Source organism: Vigna angularis, chromosome 11 (genome assembly GCF_016808095.1).
Source record: "Vigna angularis cultivar LongXiaoDou No.4 chromosome 11, ASM1680809v1, whole genome shotgun sequence".
In the NCBI taxonomy this organism is placed as follows: Eukaryota; Viridiplantae; Streptophyta; class Magnoliopsida; order Fabales; family Fabaceae; genus Vigna; species Vigna angularis.
Genome location: NC_068980.1, coordinates 19699326 through 19718533, shown reverse-complemented (window position 1 = coordinate 19718533; position 19208 = coordinate 19699326). Strand labels below are relative to the sequence as shown.

The window sequence follows — 19208 nt, the reverse complement described above, 5'->3', positions numbered from 1 at the left end:
TTAAGAAACTAAAGATGACTAGATTGAGAGTGAAGCAACTTATAATGACTAAATTGAGAGTAAACAACTTAAAAAGATTAGGTAAAGCTTGCAATGATTATGAGAAAAGAATATTCTTACTTGTAAAAAAATAATTACTAACATATAACATGAAATATATTTAAAGAGTATTGTTTTTAATGTAGACTTAAATAAATTGAAATATAATCCATGATAGTTACACTTGATCATTACTATATAATATTATTTTTGAATGGTCATGGATGGATTTATATCATCATAGTTAGAGTTATAACTACTAAAGAGACTCATTCATGTGACACACTAATTAATATGATTTGTTTGTAAAGAGTGGAAGAACATTTCTATGTGATATCTCCAATTGATATATTGAGATTAAACACGATTAGCTTGAAAAAAAAGTTTAAAAGCATTATATTGATTAAACATGATTAGCTTGAAAAAAGTTTAAAAGCATTATATTGATTAAACATGATTAGCTTGAAAAAAGTTTAAAAGCATTATATTATAAGTCATAATGTGGAGATGTTATAAGAAAATTATTTGTCTGTCTTTTAAAATTTAATACTGAAGATGAAAGTTAATGATGCTTCTAACATCTTTCCTTTTAAATAACTAGATTATTTATTTAATTTATCTTTATTTTAAACTTAAAATTTATAAAAAAATTAAATAACTAGATTATTAATTGATATTTTAAAAGTTCTACACATTAAAACTTTCATGTTTAATCCACACTAAAGTCTGAACATAAAAAAGTAAATCAATTAATATTTAAAATTGAGTATAATGAAATAAAAATATTTTTATCCCGAGTCTGTTGAGTATAATTGTTAAGATATTTTTATTTCAAGTATTTTAAGTATAATTGTTAAGATTAATCATCGTATTTTTAAGGTGTTGTTTGTTTTGCATATTAGAGCTTTTTCACAAGTGTACATCTCAAAATCTCACACTTGATAATTCATAATTAATATATTGTAACATTATATTTAAGGTAACATCCCTTAATCTCACACTTGATAATTCATAGTTGATATATATATATATATATATATATATATATATATATATATATATATATTACACTCAAATTTCAACTACAAACTCATAAATATAACTCGAATTCTTGTAATTTATTCTTCTATCTCTTTCTTCATTGGCACTGAATCAGACGACATTCCTCCATCTGCTCCCGTATAACGAATTATACGATCATCGCACATACACAAACACAAACAAGTAGGGTGAGCTAACATGCAACCAATCATTTATAAAACATGCATAATTACTTTGATACACTCAACAAACCTCATATAATAATTATGTCAGACACCCTCATACCATCATAGAACAATCGTATCATAGATACTCATCCATTACTTTGATACAATCAACAAACCTCATATAATAATTATGTCAGACACCCTCATACCATCATACAACAATCGCATCATAGATACTCATACCATCATACCACAATCGCATCATAGATATTCATCCCACAATACCACAATTCCTAATAGACATTCATCCCACAATACTTAATAGACACTCGTTCCAGAATACTCAATAGACACTCATTCCACAATACCCAATAGACACTCATTCCACAATACCCAATAGACACTCATTCCGATGATATGTTGATGAGCGGTCACGGGAGGTTATGCACTTGTGATGACTTCTACTTCCTCTTACAAATACACTTCCAAAATACTCCATACCATCCACAAGGTTAGTCCTCAACACTATGTCCAAAACCGACACATAGACCAAGACCTCCTACCCCTCTCACCACATAATTCATCCTTCTCTACTTGAGATTGGATGATTATTAAAGTATCAGGATAACCTTCAACTATAGGACCCTCAACATCAATATATACACAAATACCATATCATTACTGAATCTCTCCATGAGACTCATACCATACTCATATTCCTCAACTCACATTATACCCTTACAAAATCTCCCCATAATACTCATATCATGTTCAGATGCATAAATTCAAATCCAATATAATAAAATACAATCATCACAGAAATCATACAAAATGAATATATCACAAAATAAATTAACAATACTAAAATATCACCATAAATGGTCACCGGAGAAGAATCAAATGTTTGACGAATCAAACTCACCATAAACGCCAATACATATGACTAGTCACAACTTACTGAATTTGACCAGGGCTGCTCTATGATCAGGGATGTACCAACTCCGATTTTTAAGATTCCTCTATCCTACCATCACAATTATAATTCATAATTTCATATCTACCACAATAACATGAATTCATCAGACATTTCCATTCCAACGAGATATATTACACAATAATTTAACAGTACATAATATGTTCAACAAGATTTAAGTTAAAAACTTGTCGAGTAGACTTCCAGGAAAGAGAGGTATGTTACAATGGACAACTTAAGTACCAAGTCTTTCCTTAGCCAAAGTGTTCCTCAACTAGTTTTAACAAATTTCTTATTTACAAATTCAAAACAACAACATATAACATTAACACAGAAATTCAATATAGATAGATATATAACAAGCACCTATGTTTTTCATTAACAGTATTCACACAGAATTTCAAGACATGAATAGTAATAAAACAATACTAAATCATAATATAAAAGCTTAGAAAGGTTAGCTCCCCTACCTCTATTCCAGACTTAATCTCTTGCTCAAAATTGGTTTCCCCGAAAACCCTCCAGAACCTCTACTCTTCTTGCAACTAAAAATTTCTTCCTAACTCTTTCTTCTTTATTTCTCAAGGTTTCTCACTTGATTCTTCCTCTCTTTGTGCATAATAGCTTCCCTTCTCATGGCTATTTATAGTCCAAAATTTTTACTATTCAACAATTTTTTAATATTATTTATTATTTTAATATTATTTTATTATATTAATATTTTAATCACCACTTGACATATTGGATCCCTCAATAATGCCTTAAAATCTGGAGTGCTTTATCTACTATCAATATTTTAATATTTTTTTTAAACCAAAAGGTAGAAAATAATTTGAACCCATGTTCTTGAAATTATATTTTTACACATTATATTTTTACACATTATATTTTTACATAAACTTATTATATTTTCTATTCACAAAGAAATTTATTACTACTAGTAATAAAATTGTTACTATTAAGGTAAATATTTTTCATGGGTCTTACAACAAGTATCTTTAAAAGACACTCGAAAGGAGGAAAAGAGAAAAAAATATATTTAAATTATTTTAAACTCGATTCTTAAAGAATGTGAGCCTATTAATGGAAAAAAAGTAATAAGAAAATGATAATTAAGGAAGGACATTTAGCTATAATTTGTAAGATAATAATTTAAAAAAACTCTACAAAAATCTATCTTGTCCATTTTTTCTTATTGATTTTTTTCTTGGTTTCTTTTTACCATATTTCTTTCCCTTCTTCATCATCTTTATTTTCTTACCATATTCTCTTTCTTTATCCTCTTGAGTTTGATATTTAGAAGGTAAGAGGACAGTTAAATTAAGCCTTTGTTATATTAATTTTGATAAATTTTTATGCATTTATTTAATCTTATATTTATTTTTGAGCCATGTACTATATTATTCCATTATTTTCTATTCTATTATTTAATTTAGTTCTTTATATGTGTTGAAGTTGAATGTGGATGCATATTTTTCATACATAATTGAATTATTTCATTTATTTAATCTTACATTGCCTTTAGATTACTTTCTTGGTTTCTAGTTATTTATTATAAATAATTATTTTAGGAGCATAAAATATAGTTTCGAAGAAATATGAAGGACAAACATTAAATTTGAAATTAAAAAGACAAGAAAGAGGAATCCAAAGAGTGATTATTGTTGGGCTGATGAAAATAACACGTCTTAGAAAATCCTACATCGCCTAAGATAAGTTAGAGAGTGGACATTTGTGACTATATAATGAACTCTAAGTCTATGTTGTTTCTTTCCCCAAATCAACGAAACTTTATGCATCTATTTGATTTTTATTATATTTTTGTAATAGGCTGTTGGAAGGTTAGAGTTATTTTGTGCTTTGGAGAGTATGTGTACTATAGCTAAAAGGACATAAGAAAATGATCTATATGTTGTAAAAAATTTCAGAAAGTATTATTCTCAAGTTGTCATTAGATAATGATTGTGGTTTTCTCTTAACTTGAAAATTTCATTTATATTTTGTGTATCTTGTGTTAATCTTATTTCTCTTTAAGTAGGGTGATTTTATAGAGTAATGACGATAATGTTCTTCATTAGTGATGAAATTTTTTGAATAATTACGAATAGAAAAATGTGAAGAACATTTTTTCTTTAACTTTTACATAGATTTGACAATTTACTAAGGATATAAAAGGAATATAACAAAGGATCCAAAATGGACTTTTGATTGAAAATAAATTACACAAATATAAAGAAAAACAAAAGAAAAAAGGATTGAATTTTCAAAAATCATTTGCATGAATGTATTATGTTGACAAAAGGTAATAAACCTCTCACACACTTAAATCTTTGAAAGAAACTTGACGTGGTTTGAAAATATTTGGGTCAATGAGAGACAATTCCTCTTTACAAAGTATTATATGATTTTTTTTCTCTCTGCTAGAGGATATGGGAAGGATGTTAATTGTTAGAAGGCAGAATTTGTTTTTTGGTATTTTTTGTGTTTTTGTTTGGAAAAAAAACTTTTTATTGGCATTTATGAAATTCACGAAAACTTAAATTTATATACATTGTTTTCCTTAGAATATTAGTGATTATGGATTGACAAACGTAAAAAACATTTATATTAAAAAAAAAATATGGATTTGATCAAATTTATCAAAGAGATATATATGTAAAGAAGATAATACAGGAATCAAAAGAAACTTTTGATTGAAAACAAATTAGAAAAAGAAAATGATTATTGACTTGTGTTTTATTTTCATTCTCAAAATTTTTGTAAATATCATTTGATGACTTATCTTAAATGATGTTTTTTATGTGACAAGCTATATCACTCATTAAATTTTGGGTTTGATGAAAATAGACACAAATTCATAACTTTGATTGATTAATTACTACTTTTAACGTGGACTTTTCCTTAGCATCATTAAACATAAGAGAGTGATACATGGGAGGTGAAGACTACTTTTATGCAATTATTTTAGGTTATATCATTTACTTGTGCATGGCTGAATAATCTCTATATAGAGGTTTGATGGAGTAGTTTTAATTATATGTTTCATTTTTGGTTAATGTGAAATTATTTCAATGTTTATTATACTTTCATTTTCCTTTTATCTGTAAGCAATTTCATACTTAGAAAGGGATTGTTGGTAATCCCCCATACCTCTAATTACCTAATAACACTACAAAAAAAAGGAAAATGATACTTTAACAACAGGTTTTGACAATATTTTGACACGGGACATGTGTTAAAATGTTACTGGTCCACGTGGATAATTAATTGAAAATGTTAAATGACGTGGAAAGGTAGTGCAGAAGGGGTTTCAAGTTTGTCGGTTTCAATTTCACTTTTCAGAATTTGAAATTAGGAGATTCGTAGAGAGAGAAGAGAAGCTTGAGAGAGAGAGAGTCGAACCCTAGATAGAGAGGTCCGACGGAGAGCCGCTGGAGTGCCGCCGGAGTTCCGACGTTCGGTAGGCTTACGGACAACGTTGAACATTGTCGTATTTCTTCCACCCAGCTAGCCAGTTCCAATTGAAGGTCGCCGCAGCTCCGGCGTTCGCAGACGAAACGAAGACGACATCGCCTTCCCTCCAACCCAGCCAACTAAGGGCGCATTTTGAGTCTCGATTCCTCCTACCCGCTTCCTTCCCTGTGCCGGACCCTTGCGGTGGCCGCCGGAGTGCCGCCGGAGCATCGCCGGAGTGTCGCTGGAGTGTCGCCGGACCCTTTCAAGGTATGATTTAGTGTGGGTTGAAGTTGTGTAGAAGATTTAGTGGTTGATGGCGTTTTTGGGTGGAAAGTATGAAGTTTTTTTCTATTTTTTTTTACCATTTACTGGTTTAGTTCTTTTGACACAATTATTATGCCATTTATATACAATTTCATGTCCAAGGAACCATATTTTGTAAAACTCATGGTGCAGAAACTGCAGTGGTAGCAAAGACAAAATAAGTGAGGACTTCAGACAAATGTTTTGCACAACCAGGTCAACTACGTTGCAGGTACAACACTTGCACACTCCAAGCCAACCAAACTTGTAAGTTTTTAATGCTTATTTCTACAAATAAAAAATTTTATTGTTTCATTGATATGTTAAATAACATTATTTGTATTTTGGACTTTGTTTGATGTTGGTATGATTGTGGAGTTATTGTTTTGAGATTTATGGAGTTGTGGGATGTCGCTGAGGAATACGAAAGCAACACAATGCCCACCTACAGAAATGTAAGGTATAAAAATTTTCATTTTTGAGAGCTTTGATAGAAGATGTTGCATTTTATTGATATATTGTGCATTTATCTCTTTGTAGGAGGAACTTCAACAGGTTAGGGAGAAATATGTTTGTGATTGGATCTTGGATGTGGAAAATGTGCGGAGGGATGAAGTGTTGCAAGATTTAGGCCTTATGTAGATGTTGTTGAATAAGGATTTTTGCAATATGATTGATGTTTTGCTTACAACCTTTTGAATATGTATTGATGAGGTCTGAATGTACATATTTTTTGCTAGAAATGTTCAAAGAAATGTATTGGTTACATTTATTGATAATCAAATTTGAAGATGAGAATGATCATTGTGTACGATGTATGTACTGTAGTCCCCACGAAATTTGGATGTCATTATTTAGGAAATCTTGTATGTATAGGGTTCTATGTAGAATAAAAAATGAAAGGTGCAAAATATTTGGCTTAAGTCTCATTGAATGCGTCAACATGAATTGTATGTCCACTAAGTATGAACAAAAGAGTCGTGCACTTTAAAATGAATGTCATTTTCGTAGTTAAAAGAGTCGTGCACTTTAATTTTTCTAGCAAAAATTATGTACATTCAGACCTCATCAATACATATTCAAAAGGTTGTAAACAAAACATCAATCATATTGCAAAAATCCCTATTCAACAACATCTACATAAGGCCTAAATCTTGCAACACTTCATCCCTCCGCACATTGTCCACATTCAAGATCCAATCACAAACATATTTCTCCCTAACCTGTTGCAGTTCCTCCTACAAAGAGATAAATGCACAATATATCAATAAAATGCAACATCTTCTATCAAAGCTCATAAAAATGAAAATTTTTATACCTTACATTTCTGTAGGTGGGCATTGTGTTGCTTTCGTATTCCTCAGCGACATCCCACAACTCCATAAATCTCAAAACAATAACTCCACAATCATACCGACATCAAACAAAGTCCAAAATACAAATAATGTTATTTAACATATCAATGAAACAATAAAATTTTTTATTTGCAGAAATAAGCATTAAAAACTTACAAGTTTGGTTGGCTTGGAGTGTGCAAGTGTTGTACTTGCAACGTAGTTGACCTGGTTGTGCAAAACATTTGTCTAAAGTCCTCACTTATTTTGTCTTTGCTACCACTGCAGTTTCTGCACCATGAGTTTTACAAAAAATGGTTCCTTGGACATGGAATTGTATATAAATGGCATAATAATTGTGTCAAAAGAACTAAACCAGTAAATGGTAAAAAAAAATAGAAAAAAACTTCATACTTTCCACCCAAAAACGCCATCAACCACTAAATCTTCTACACAACTTCAACCCACACTAAACCATACCTTGAAAGGGTCCGGCGACACTCCGGCGGCCACCGCAAGGGTCCGGCACAGGGAAGGAAGCGGGTGGGAGGAATCGAGACTCAAAACGCGCCCTTAGTTGGCTGGGTTGGAGGGAAGACGATGCCGTCTTCGTTTCATCTGCGAACGCCGGAGCTGCGGCGACCCTCAATTGGAACTGGCTGGGTGGAAGAAATACGACAGTGTTCAACGTTGTCCGTAAGCCTACCGAACGTCGAAACTCCGACGGCACTCCAGCGGCTCTCCGTCGGACCTCTCTATCTAGGGTTCAACTCTCTCTCTCAAGCTTCTCTTCTCTCTCTACGAATCTCCCAATTTCAAATTCTGAAAGGTGAAATTGAAACCGACAAACTTGAAACCCCTTCTGCACTCCCTTTCCACATCATTTAACATTTTCAATTAATTATCCACGTGGAGCAATAACATTTTGACACCTGTCCGGTGTCAAAATGTTGTCAAAACCTGTTGTTAAAGTACCATTTCCCCAAAAATAATGTATTATAGGAAAAGTTTATTTCCGGTGGTTTTGATAATCTCCGATAATTTCCGGCGGTTTCTTCCAAAACTGCTCAAAATTATTAAAAAAAATTCTTGCATCAGGTTTCCCTCTATTTCTTCTTTGTCATTTTTCATTTCCATCCTCTTCACTCCGTCTTAACAGTTTATTGGAATTTTTTAGTTACTCTTATGCAAATCCATAACTCCTAATCTTGAAGGCAGTCCAAATGAAAAGCGTGCTTATTTGGCTCTTAGATTTCGTCTCCTTTCTTACATTTCCTTCAATTCTCTCCCCTTTACAATAATCGATGAAGGTATTGTAAACTAGGAAGGCGCTATTTGTGTTCGTGGTGTTATTGTGAAGGTGAGTTATTAAATCTCATTCTGTGTCATCCGAACCATTTCTACTGTGTTTTGAAGAGTGTTGTTTTTCTTCTTTGTAGAAAGAGTCGCTCCTAGGGCTAGTTACCATCTATCTGCTCATCCAGGTATTTTACTCCGTCATATGTGAAGTTTTTCAAAATTTTAGAAAACCTTTTTTTCGAAGAATGAGAATGAATAGTCAAGTGTAGTATACTGCGAGAGAGAGAAAATTATGATTGAGTTCTTTTCTCTTTTGGCTCTAATGTTTAGAAAGCTCCATAACCTCATTTGTATTCCTAGTTTTATGGACCGGCTTTGGCTTTCCCAAAATTCACCCTTACACGAAGCAAAACAGTACAAGAGTGGTCTCCCTTTCACACGCAATCTAGCGCAACTCAACCTGCTGTAGGGGACGACGACAAGGGCGCGCAACGATGACCGAGGGCGACGGTCTGTGACTCGACGGCGAGCGGTTCAAAGGAAGGCCAATGCGGGGTAGCAGAAGAACAAGGGTGGAACCCTACTCCCCGAACCAGTGAGTTTTCTTCATTCTCGCACACCAAACCACTGTTTAAAAAATATTTCCTTTAATCTCGCCGTTGCAAAATCGTGAGTTCAACAATTTTAGCCCACCGAGTTTATATCAAAATCGAGTTTGGTTCTGAGTTGACTCGGAAGGTAGAATTTAAGTAGAGTTTGACCAGTTTAATTGAAGTTTGCTAATTTCTGAAATAACTCATATGAGTAGCAGCAATTTATTTTGCAGAGTAACATTCTAACTTTATTTTAGCTTATAGATGTTTTGTTAGTGTACTATAAAGATCAATCTTCAATTTCAACAAGGTTAGTATTATTGTCTATGAGATGAAATACAATGGATAAATACATTGTATGCCAAGTTTACTACTAATCTAAAAGCTACTAGAGATGACAACTAACAAAACTGGGCAAATAACACATGCTGAACATTTTCTAGACCATACAAAGAAGGTAGTAACATTAGAAACTTTCTTTTGAAATTTGGGAAGGGTTATGAGTAAAGCAAGTAGATGAGACAACTACTTTAACCTGTTATCTCCCTCCCATTCTTACTAAATGTATATGATTTTTTTGGCTGACTTGGAGTCATATGATTGAACAATGCAGCCTAAGCTTGTGGCAGTTTCCAATTTCATATCATTTGTCAATCCTAAGGTGCCTTTATATCCATGACTTGCTGAGGGGAATGTTACCAATAAGGAGTATTGGTAAATCTTGATGAAAATTATTTTGATGATGCTGCAAGAAGTTTTAGTTGAAGAAGATATTAGAATTATTTAAAAGCAATTTGTAGAAATTAAATATAGTAGGAAAGTCTTGTAAACTTTGTAAAACTTGCATTTTTAACTCCAATAATCGATTATGGAATGACAATAATCGATTATCACAAAGTCATCCAGGAATAATCGATTATCACCTCATATAATCGATTATCACATTTTTGAAAAACCTGTAACGGACTTGAATAATCGATTATCATTTACAATAATCGATTATTCGTGGCAGTTGGGACTTAACCTTAGATATTCAGAACAGTTGGCTATATATTGGGTTTCTGTGAAGTTCAAAAAGAGGTTGTTGTTGAACAGAAGCTCTTGCAGAATGCTATTTGTCAGAGGAAGTTCTCAGAAGCTATAGTTCAAGTTCCCTTGCTTGGTCTCGTGAACAGGAGAGGGTCGCATTTCGTGTGTCGATAGTCGGAGCAAGCTCTCTTCGAGTTAGCAAGGTGCTTTGCCTGGTCTTGTGAATAGGAGAAGCTCGCGTTTCGTTTGTCGATAGTCGGAGCGGTTCTCTTCGAGTTGGCAGAGTGTTCTTCTTCTGGTTCGTTCGACGAAGGAAGGTTTATTTATCTGTTTTATTCATTATTTGTTGTAATCTATGAAACATCTTTTTAGTGGAACTGTTAATCACTTTTTATAGTGATTAACGACTGGACGTAGATTCTGTTGAAGTATAAAAATTACTCGTGTGATTTTCTATTTCCTACATTTTTTATCTTTTACGCATATCAACTATTTGATAAATTTTCTAAAAGAAAATTGATTTTCTAAAAACATACCAATTTATTTTAAAAAGGTGACCGAACACGCTTTCTGCTACTCTAGGCTTTGTTCCGCTGCGTTACACTCTGTCTGGTGCGATCAACAAGGAAGTCTTGGGATGAAGTAAGTTTATCTTTTATATGATTTCTCCTATTATGGCTTTGCTTTCAATATCCTAATGCAACTAGGGATGACAATTTTACCTGCGGGCATGTGTATCCGCGGGTAAGATCCGCAACGGGTAGTAACTATCCGCGGATACTTACTACCCGCGGGTAACGGGTAGCGAGTATTTTAATACTCGCTTTTAAACGGATCGGGTACGGGTAGTATACTATCCGCCCCGCGGGTACCCGCTACCCGCAAAAAATTAAAAAAAAAATAATTTATATAATTTTTAATTAAATTAATTAAAAATAAAATAAAATTATATTTTATTAAGTTAAATTTAATTAAAATTAAATTTTAATTTATATTATATTATATTATATTATATATATATATATATATATATATATATATATATTTTTTTTTTTTTTTTTATAATTTTATTTAAATTTTATTTTAAATATGTATTAAATATTTTTTTTTTGCGGGTATCCGCGGGTATCTACAGGTTTTAAAATATTCGCGGGTATTTTTTAAACGAGTGACGGGTAGCAGGTATAATTTTATTTGACGGGTCGGGTTACGAGTAGGTACTACATGTGCCCGACCCGACCCGTTGCCATCCCTTAAGGCAACATGTATATATTTAATAGATTTTGACCACAACACTCGAATAATGAATGATCTCATTAAAATTGGTAATTTGACATGATATTATGGAAATAGGAATTGATGTTAGTTTCTTTTCTTTCGCACTCTGGAAACACTATTACGACTACGAAGTGATTTCATAATTATTTGGCCAAACACTCGAAGTTTATTTGCACTGATCTTCTGCATTGCACTTTGCTGATACGCCAGACAACCATTGCAATTATCAATATGACAATAAGTTCATTTCTCATCTTCGGCTCCTAATTTTATATCCATGTTTGTCCCCCTTAGGATTTTGGTGTTTATTTTCTGTGTTTGTGTTAAATAATCTAACACTATTATAGGATACATTATTTGTACAGTTCTAAAAAATCATCAATTGCTAATAGTGCAGAATCACATAAATCTGATTCGCTTTTGGGATTATGAAATTTATAGATTAGAAATCCGGTGATGGGGTGATGTGGGATAGTTTTGATCAGTTGTCTGAAAATTCAGGGGATTGCAAGGATCAGGATGGTGAGAAGGGAAGATTTGTTGTGGGAGCGATTAAGAATTACACAAACCAGCTCCTGGACTATGGCAAAGACACTCAATGTAAACCATTGCTATGAGCTTACAACCTCTATTTTTTCCCAATTTTTTTATTTATATCTTATTCTCTCACTGACCAAATTCTTATTGAATTGGTGAAATCATAATATCAGATAACCTCACACAAGCTCTTCTGTTCCTCTCTCATTTTATGGAAGATGTACATCAGGTGAGCATGATAAAGCACGAAAATCACCATATACTAAGCTAGCATCTGACTTTCCAATTTAGTTATTGTAATGGTTCTTTTGCATGGTAAATCTGCCGCCTCTACATGTGGGATTTACCTCTGACAAAGGAGGAAATTTAATTAACATTCACCGGTATAGAAGGAAGCAAAATCTTCACCATATAAGTCTAATTCTCAGGTTCATTCACTACTACTGTATGATCTATATCACCATCTACTCTACTCACCAATTTTTTGCTACACAGGTTTGGGATGTCAACATAATTGAAACAGTCGAAGAAAGATTCTATGACTTAGACATAAATAGCTTCACCAAAGCCATTCAAGAGAATATAACTGTATTTTATCCCAATGTATGATACTTCTTATCAAAGATTGATGCTTACTCCAAATTCTCTGAAACAGAAAACATGGTCTGATCAAGTACGCGGATGGGAAACCTGCAATTCTAAGGAAACTACTTGCCCAGATCCAGATATGTATGCCTTTAGATCTATCCCAAAGCTAATTTCTTTTCTCACTCGATAATGTATATATACATTTCATTCTAATCTTCACTACACTTTTTCATAATTTTTAATCAAATTATATACTTACTAATTCTTTATAATTTTTATGTGTGAGATCTCTAGGACACTGGGGATATTGGTATTCAAAAAGGGCAAATTTGTACAATTGGGCATTGGCACATGCAATATAATTAAACAAACTAAGAAATATCAGCATAAATCTAAGCAGGGAAGAACAACAACATATGATGTTACAATTGGAACTACCACTAAAGATGGTCAGATCTGGTATCTCTCCCTAGACAAAGATACAGGTACTAAATGCATGATGACCTTGAAATATGCACTTTTTTCAACCTGCATTGTATACTACGATTTGATGAGAAGAATTCGAACTGTTAGCATCAAATGTGCAAATTTCTTCTTTTTCGATCTGTTATCCAACTCAGCTTGTGCAAGGTATATCAACACAAAAACCAGTCTATTTGAAACTCATGGCCAAGTAATAGTTTTAGATTTGAAAATGCTTTATGAATATTTATATTTGTTAGTGGTTGCTATAATAAGATGGAATGTTGATGTTGTTGTGATTGTGTATATTTCATTTTGTGGTCATTTTTATATTTGGGGTGTAAATGATCTAAACTGCATCTGAATAAATTGTTAAACTATTTATATTATGTTTAGTGTATCCCTAACTTTCTTTTATTTCTGTATAGTTTCCATGTTTATAGTTCCTTTTCTCAATATTTTTATCATGTTTTTCAGACATAATTATTACAGCACATCATGATTTGGAACACTGTCGTTGTTATTGTTTGGTTGTAAATTGACTTAGGAGATGCTGTTTATCCTTACTTTTGTTTAATTAAATCATTGAAGCTTCTAATGTCTAAGATCCTGATTCGGATTAACTTTTAGCTTATAATTGGAAATTTTCATTGAGGTTTCATATATTCTATCTGATCTTTGGGTACTGAATTTTCAAGCTTTGTCAAAATCCTTTTTGCAAGCTGATCACTATCCCCAAGTGAAAAAAATAACCAAACCCTTTCTCCTTGACAAGCTTTCTCAATCTAGATGTTAATGTAAACTGAGTGGCCTTTGGTAAACAAACTCCAATAGTATCTTTTAGTGTTTTGCATTTGTCTTTTTTCTCCTTCATGTGCGCTAATTGTTTTTATCCAAGTAAAAGTAACCTACAAGTTGACATTCACAGAAATTAATAACCCAGGTAGAGGTGTCATTTGAGCCCCTGGCCCATGGGTTGACCCTAACCCCTTCTAAAATCAAGCCCCAATTTTCTAGCCCCCTTAATAGGGGGCTTTTTAAAAGCCCCAACCCCTAAAGCCCCACATAAAGTGGGTTCGGGTAGGGTTAGGATGGGGCTAGCTCCCAAACTAAATTAATTCACTTTTAATGTTTTTTTAGTTATTTCTTTTATTTACTTTACAAGTTCAATAATTTTCAAAATTTACATGATATTTAATATCTTTTTAATTAAATATAAATGTATAAATATTGATTTTATAAAAACTTATTTAAAATAATTTTTTAATTATTAGTATATTTTAAATATATAATTTTATTATTTTGAAAAGTTAAAAAAGAAAATTTTTATTATTATTTTTAAAAGAAAATGAAAAAAATTTCAAAAAAGAAATTATAAAAATAACACAGTTGAAAATTTGATTTTTCAATAATCGAATTCTGATATCTATATAAATATTTGAAATATTAATTATGGATAGATTTTAAATTCAAATCTACTGATTGGATGAATTTTTAATATCGGTGTAAAATTTTTATTTTTTATAGTTTGTCATATAAAATTCTTTTGTTGAATGTTTTGTATAGATATATATACATTAAAAAATTAAACCACAAACTTTGTAAAGTTTAAAATTAATTTCACGTAATAAAATAACTAACTTTTTAGTGAAAATCCTTGTTAGGCAAAATTCTTATGAATATCATATATGTTAGTATACAAGATCTAGATGTAATCCCAGTGGTTATAAAATCATATTTTTTTTCTAACCTTTTAGATTAAATTAATATTTTAAAATCATACTTATCTTTATCCAACAAAGATCGTTTTTATTGAATTATTTATCATAATTGAACCGATTGTAATAAAAAATAATTAAATAATAGATACAATATTTTTAAATAGATATAATATTATAATTTATAATACTAAAATTAAAATTATTATTGTATTTAATTATTAACATATAAAATAAATAAAAATTATAATAATTATAATAATAAATAAATTACATCAATGTCTCTTAATAAGAAACTAATAAAAAAGACAAATGAATATAATATAAAATATATGAAAAAGACGTAAAAATATATAAATTGATGTAAATGACTAAATTATACGTTTCATAAATTTTTTTTAAAAGAATTATATAACTTTGTAAATAATAAATATTAATTTTATTAAATTTGGAAAATTAAAAAAGTTAAAAAGTTATTAAGTCAAAATTTTAACATGTTCACACCAATTAAAAATAATGTAATTTTGATCACAAATCTTAATCGAATGATATTGATTTAACCTAGTGACAAAATAGATTATCATCTATAAATAAATTCGTTAGTCCATCAAAATTTTACAAATTAAATCAAATTTTTTAACTTTTAAACCTATTTTATGTGGATATCTCTAAACCGTCAAATTTACAAACCAAAATTAAGATGAAAAAATTATCAAAACAAAATTTGGAAATTAAGAAATAATTGTATAAAAGCATTATTATTAAACTAATTAATATAGAAACAGTTATGAAGTAGAAAATTAATTTTATTGGTAAAAAAATATAATTATACATGAATCAATTATGGTTATAAGTTATTACTAACAAAGATAAAATGAAAGCTGGATAAAAAATACACATGATTTGTGATTACTTGTATGATGATATTATGTTTCTGGACTTAAATTTTGTAAAAAGGAAAGCCCATGGGCTAGCCCTGGCCTATAGGGCTTTAGGGATTTTTAGCCCTGTGGGCTTTTTTAATAAAGAGTTATTTTGGTCCTGTGGACTTTTTTGGCCCCAACCCACATGGACTAGGGCCAAATCTTATTAAAGGGGCTTATTTGATAGCTTTAAACCCAGGCAACATTGAAGTTGGTGCTAAACCTCCTGAGGTGAAGGAAAAATTACTAGTCAAAAGATCAAAGGAAAGTGCTAGTGGCGGTAGTTTGAATACGTGCATTTCACAAAACCCCAACAAATATTGACGATTTTCATAAACTTCCGCAAATACTGGCAATTTTTACAAAACTGCCCGAAAATATTTGTCAATGATGCTTTTTCCAGCGATTTTTTCAATAGTGAGAAATGCATTTTTCAGGGATTAAAACCATCGAAAATGTAAAAAAAACCTTTGTTAAAATTCGAGATTTTTGTAGTGTAGATAGGAGATTTAGAGTTTAATGAATACTTACTTTCTATATAGATATAAAAATAACAACTTAATTAATTAACCAAAGGTCAGTTAATTTGGAGCAAGAGTACAAATTTTGTATATACATTGATATTAATATATTAAAAAATTAATATATTTAAAATACTGAGTTAAGTATAGATAAGTATTGAATGTGATATAGGGTCTCATAAATCTTAATATCATCAAATTGACAATTTCACTATATTTTTAATATTATAAGTAATTATTAATATACTTGTCCAACGTAATCATTTTCAGACTAATTTTTTTATTAATTTATATTGATGTTATTTACTTTATATGTAATTATGTTCGTAAATTTTTGTTTAATTTATATTCATATAAATTATGCCATTTCAAATTATGTATCCATAATTTATATTAATTTGTATTTATCTATTTAATTTATTTATTTTTATTTAATTTATTTATGATGATGTTACCACCTTTTATTATTAATTTATATTTATTTTATTTTATTTATTTTTACACTAATATTATATACTATTATTTATTTTTCTTCTAATTATATATTGTCTTCTTTATTAGTTTAAGTTTTTTATTATTTAATTTACTTCGACTATTATAGTGGTCCTTTTTATTCTTTAATGTCCTTATTATTTAACTATTTATTAATATCGTACTATTTTTTTAATTCACTTATATTTTTTTATTTAATTTGTTTGTAGCCATATCCCAATTCCAACTAATTATTTATTTAAAACTTTTGCTTTAATTCTTGTGTTATTTTGTTGTTGTGAAAGATGATTTAAATATTATTCTTTTATAATTTAAAAAACTTATATCAAATAATAATAACAATACTAAAATAAGGATAAATAAATCTTTAATCAAACACATTTGCAAAAGTTATCAATATATTACTTTATATATATTTTTTAAATATGATATTATATTTGCTTGCAACTAAATTAAAATATTAAAAGTATGAGTGTTTTTTATGATAAGATTATTAACGTGGCTGACGCAGGGTATGGAAGATGAAAGTGGTGCAAAGAGTGAGAGAGGGAGAGAGCATAGAGCAAAGAATAGAATGAAAATGTAAATTGTCTTATTCAGTCTTGTTAAAGTAAAAGGTAGTAAAAGAGTATATAAACGGTGCATCGAGCGCACAATGACTGACACTTGTCAGTTAAAGCAGTTGCTTTTAGTTTACAACAACACGCCCCTGTAAACTAAACTACTGAGAGACTTAACATTCAACATTTCTCTAAGTTTCTCGAATCTAGTTTGCTTGAGGGCCTTTGTAAAGATATCAGCAGCTTGTGCTTCAGTCGAGCAGTGCACCAGTTCAATTTTTCCTTGGTTCACTAAATCTCTCAGAAAGTGAAACTTTATGCTGATATGCTTGCTCCTTCCGTGGAACACTGGGTTCTTCGACAAACTAATTGCGGACTTGTTGTCCACCGTAAACTGAATCGGTCGTCTGTATTCAAGCTTTAAGTCCATGAGAAGCTCTTCCAACCGTACGCACTGACACGTCGTTTCTGCAGCGGCTATGTACTCTGCTTCACACGAAGAGAGTGCCACCACGTTTTGCTTTTTCAAAAACCAGGAGATGGGTGCTCCCGCATATTGAAGATGTATCTGAAGGTTCTTCTTCTATCAACCTGATCACCGCTCCAGTCAGAATCACTCCAGACTTCCAGAGTACTCTCCAAGTTGTTCGCTGCTTTTGGAAATAAAATACCATAGTCAATTGTTCCTTTTAGGTACCTCAAAACATGTTTCGTTACTGACATATGAGATTGTCTAGGTTCATTCATGAACCTGCTCAGTAATTCAACCCCATAGTTTATATCTGGTCTGTTGTTGTAGATATATCTCAAAGATCCAACGATCTGTTTGTATAGCGAAGCATCCACGCCTTTCTCATCAAGTTGATTTGTCAACTTCAGGTTAGCAGTAACTGGGATAGTAGTGTTGTTACACTCAGTCATGTTGAAACGCTTCAGGACTTCACTGATGAACTTCTTCTGGTGCAGGAAAACTCCACTTGTAGTTTCAGTAAACTCCAGATCGAGAAAGTAGTTAAGTTTTCCAAGATCAGTCATATCATATTCTGCTCTCATCCTGCTTTTGAATTCTTCAATAGCTATCTTAGAGTTTCCAGTTACAAGCATATCATCGACGTATAAACACACCACCAGAACATTTTGCTGTGCTGCATATTTTATGTAAACTCCAGACTCCACCGAACACTTCACACAACTAATTTTCAGAAGCAATGTGTTGATGTGATCATTCCAAGCTCGTGGTGCTTGCCTTAATCCATACAGTGCTTTGTTCAATCTGTAGACCTTTTGTTCTTCACCTATCCTTTCGAAACCAGGTGGTTGCCTGACATAAACTTCTTCCTTCAGAGGACCATTCAAGAAGGTTGATTTAACATCTAGCTGATGTATTTCCTTGCTCTTAAGATTTGCTAGAGCTACTATCAATCTCACCATTTCCAACCTTGCGACTGGAGCAAACACTTCAATGAAATCTATTCCCGGCTTCTGTAGAAATCCCTTTGCAACGAGTCTCACTTTGTGTTTAGCAATTTCACCATTTGGCTTATACTTTGGTCTTGAAAACCCATTTGACGTCAATTGCCTGTTTATGTTGAGGTAACTCTATCAATTCCCAAGTTCTATTTTTCTCAATGGCCTTTAATTCATCAATCATGGCTTCTCTCCATTCTTTTACATCAAGTGCTTGTTTTCAGGAGATTATTTATGCATCAGCAAGAAACGCGAGTTGTGCTTAATCTCCAGGGTCAGCTGCATCATTGTCAGCAAACACTTCATAATCAGCTAATCTGGATGAAGGAAATCTCGTCCTCTGTGATCTTCTGCTATCAATATCATCACGTATCTTAGCTTGTTTATCAGCAGAGGTTCTATCTTTCAGCCAGCTTGAAGTAATAACA

The 19208-nt window shown here is 31.3% G+C and overlaps 2 long non-coding RNA genes across 2 annotated transcripts; both read left to right on the top strand.

Annotated features, from left to right (window-relative positions):
• The first annotated feature begins 8484 nt into the window (after positions 1-8484).
• Positions 8485-9291, top strand: LOC108333908 (uncharacterized). Its single transcript, XR_001832622.2, has 3 exons — positions 8485-8673; positions 8753-8797; positions 8973-9291. It is a non-coding gene; the product is annotated as an uncharacterized LOC108333908 (long non-coding RNA).
• Positions 9292-11940: 2649 nt separating this feature from the next.
• On the top strand, positions 11941-13726 carry LOC108332658 (uncharacterized). The gene is made up of 3 exons (XR_008246266.1): positions 11941-12112; positions 12223-12778; positions 12932-13726. It is a non-coding gene; the product is annotated as an uncharacterized LOC108332658 (long non-coding RNA).
• Positions 13727-19208: the final 5482 nt, after the last annotated feature.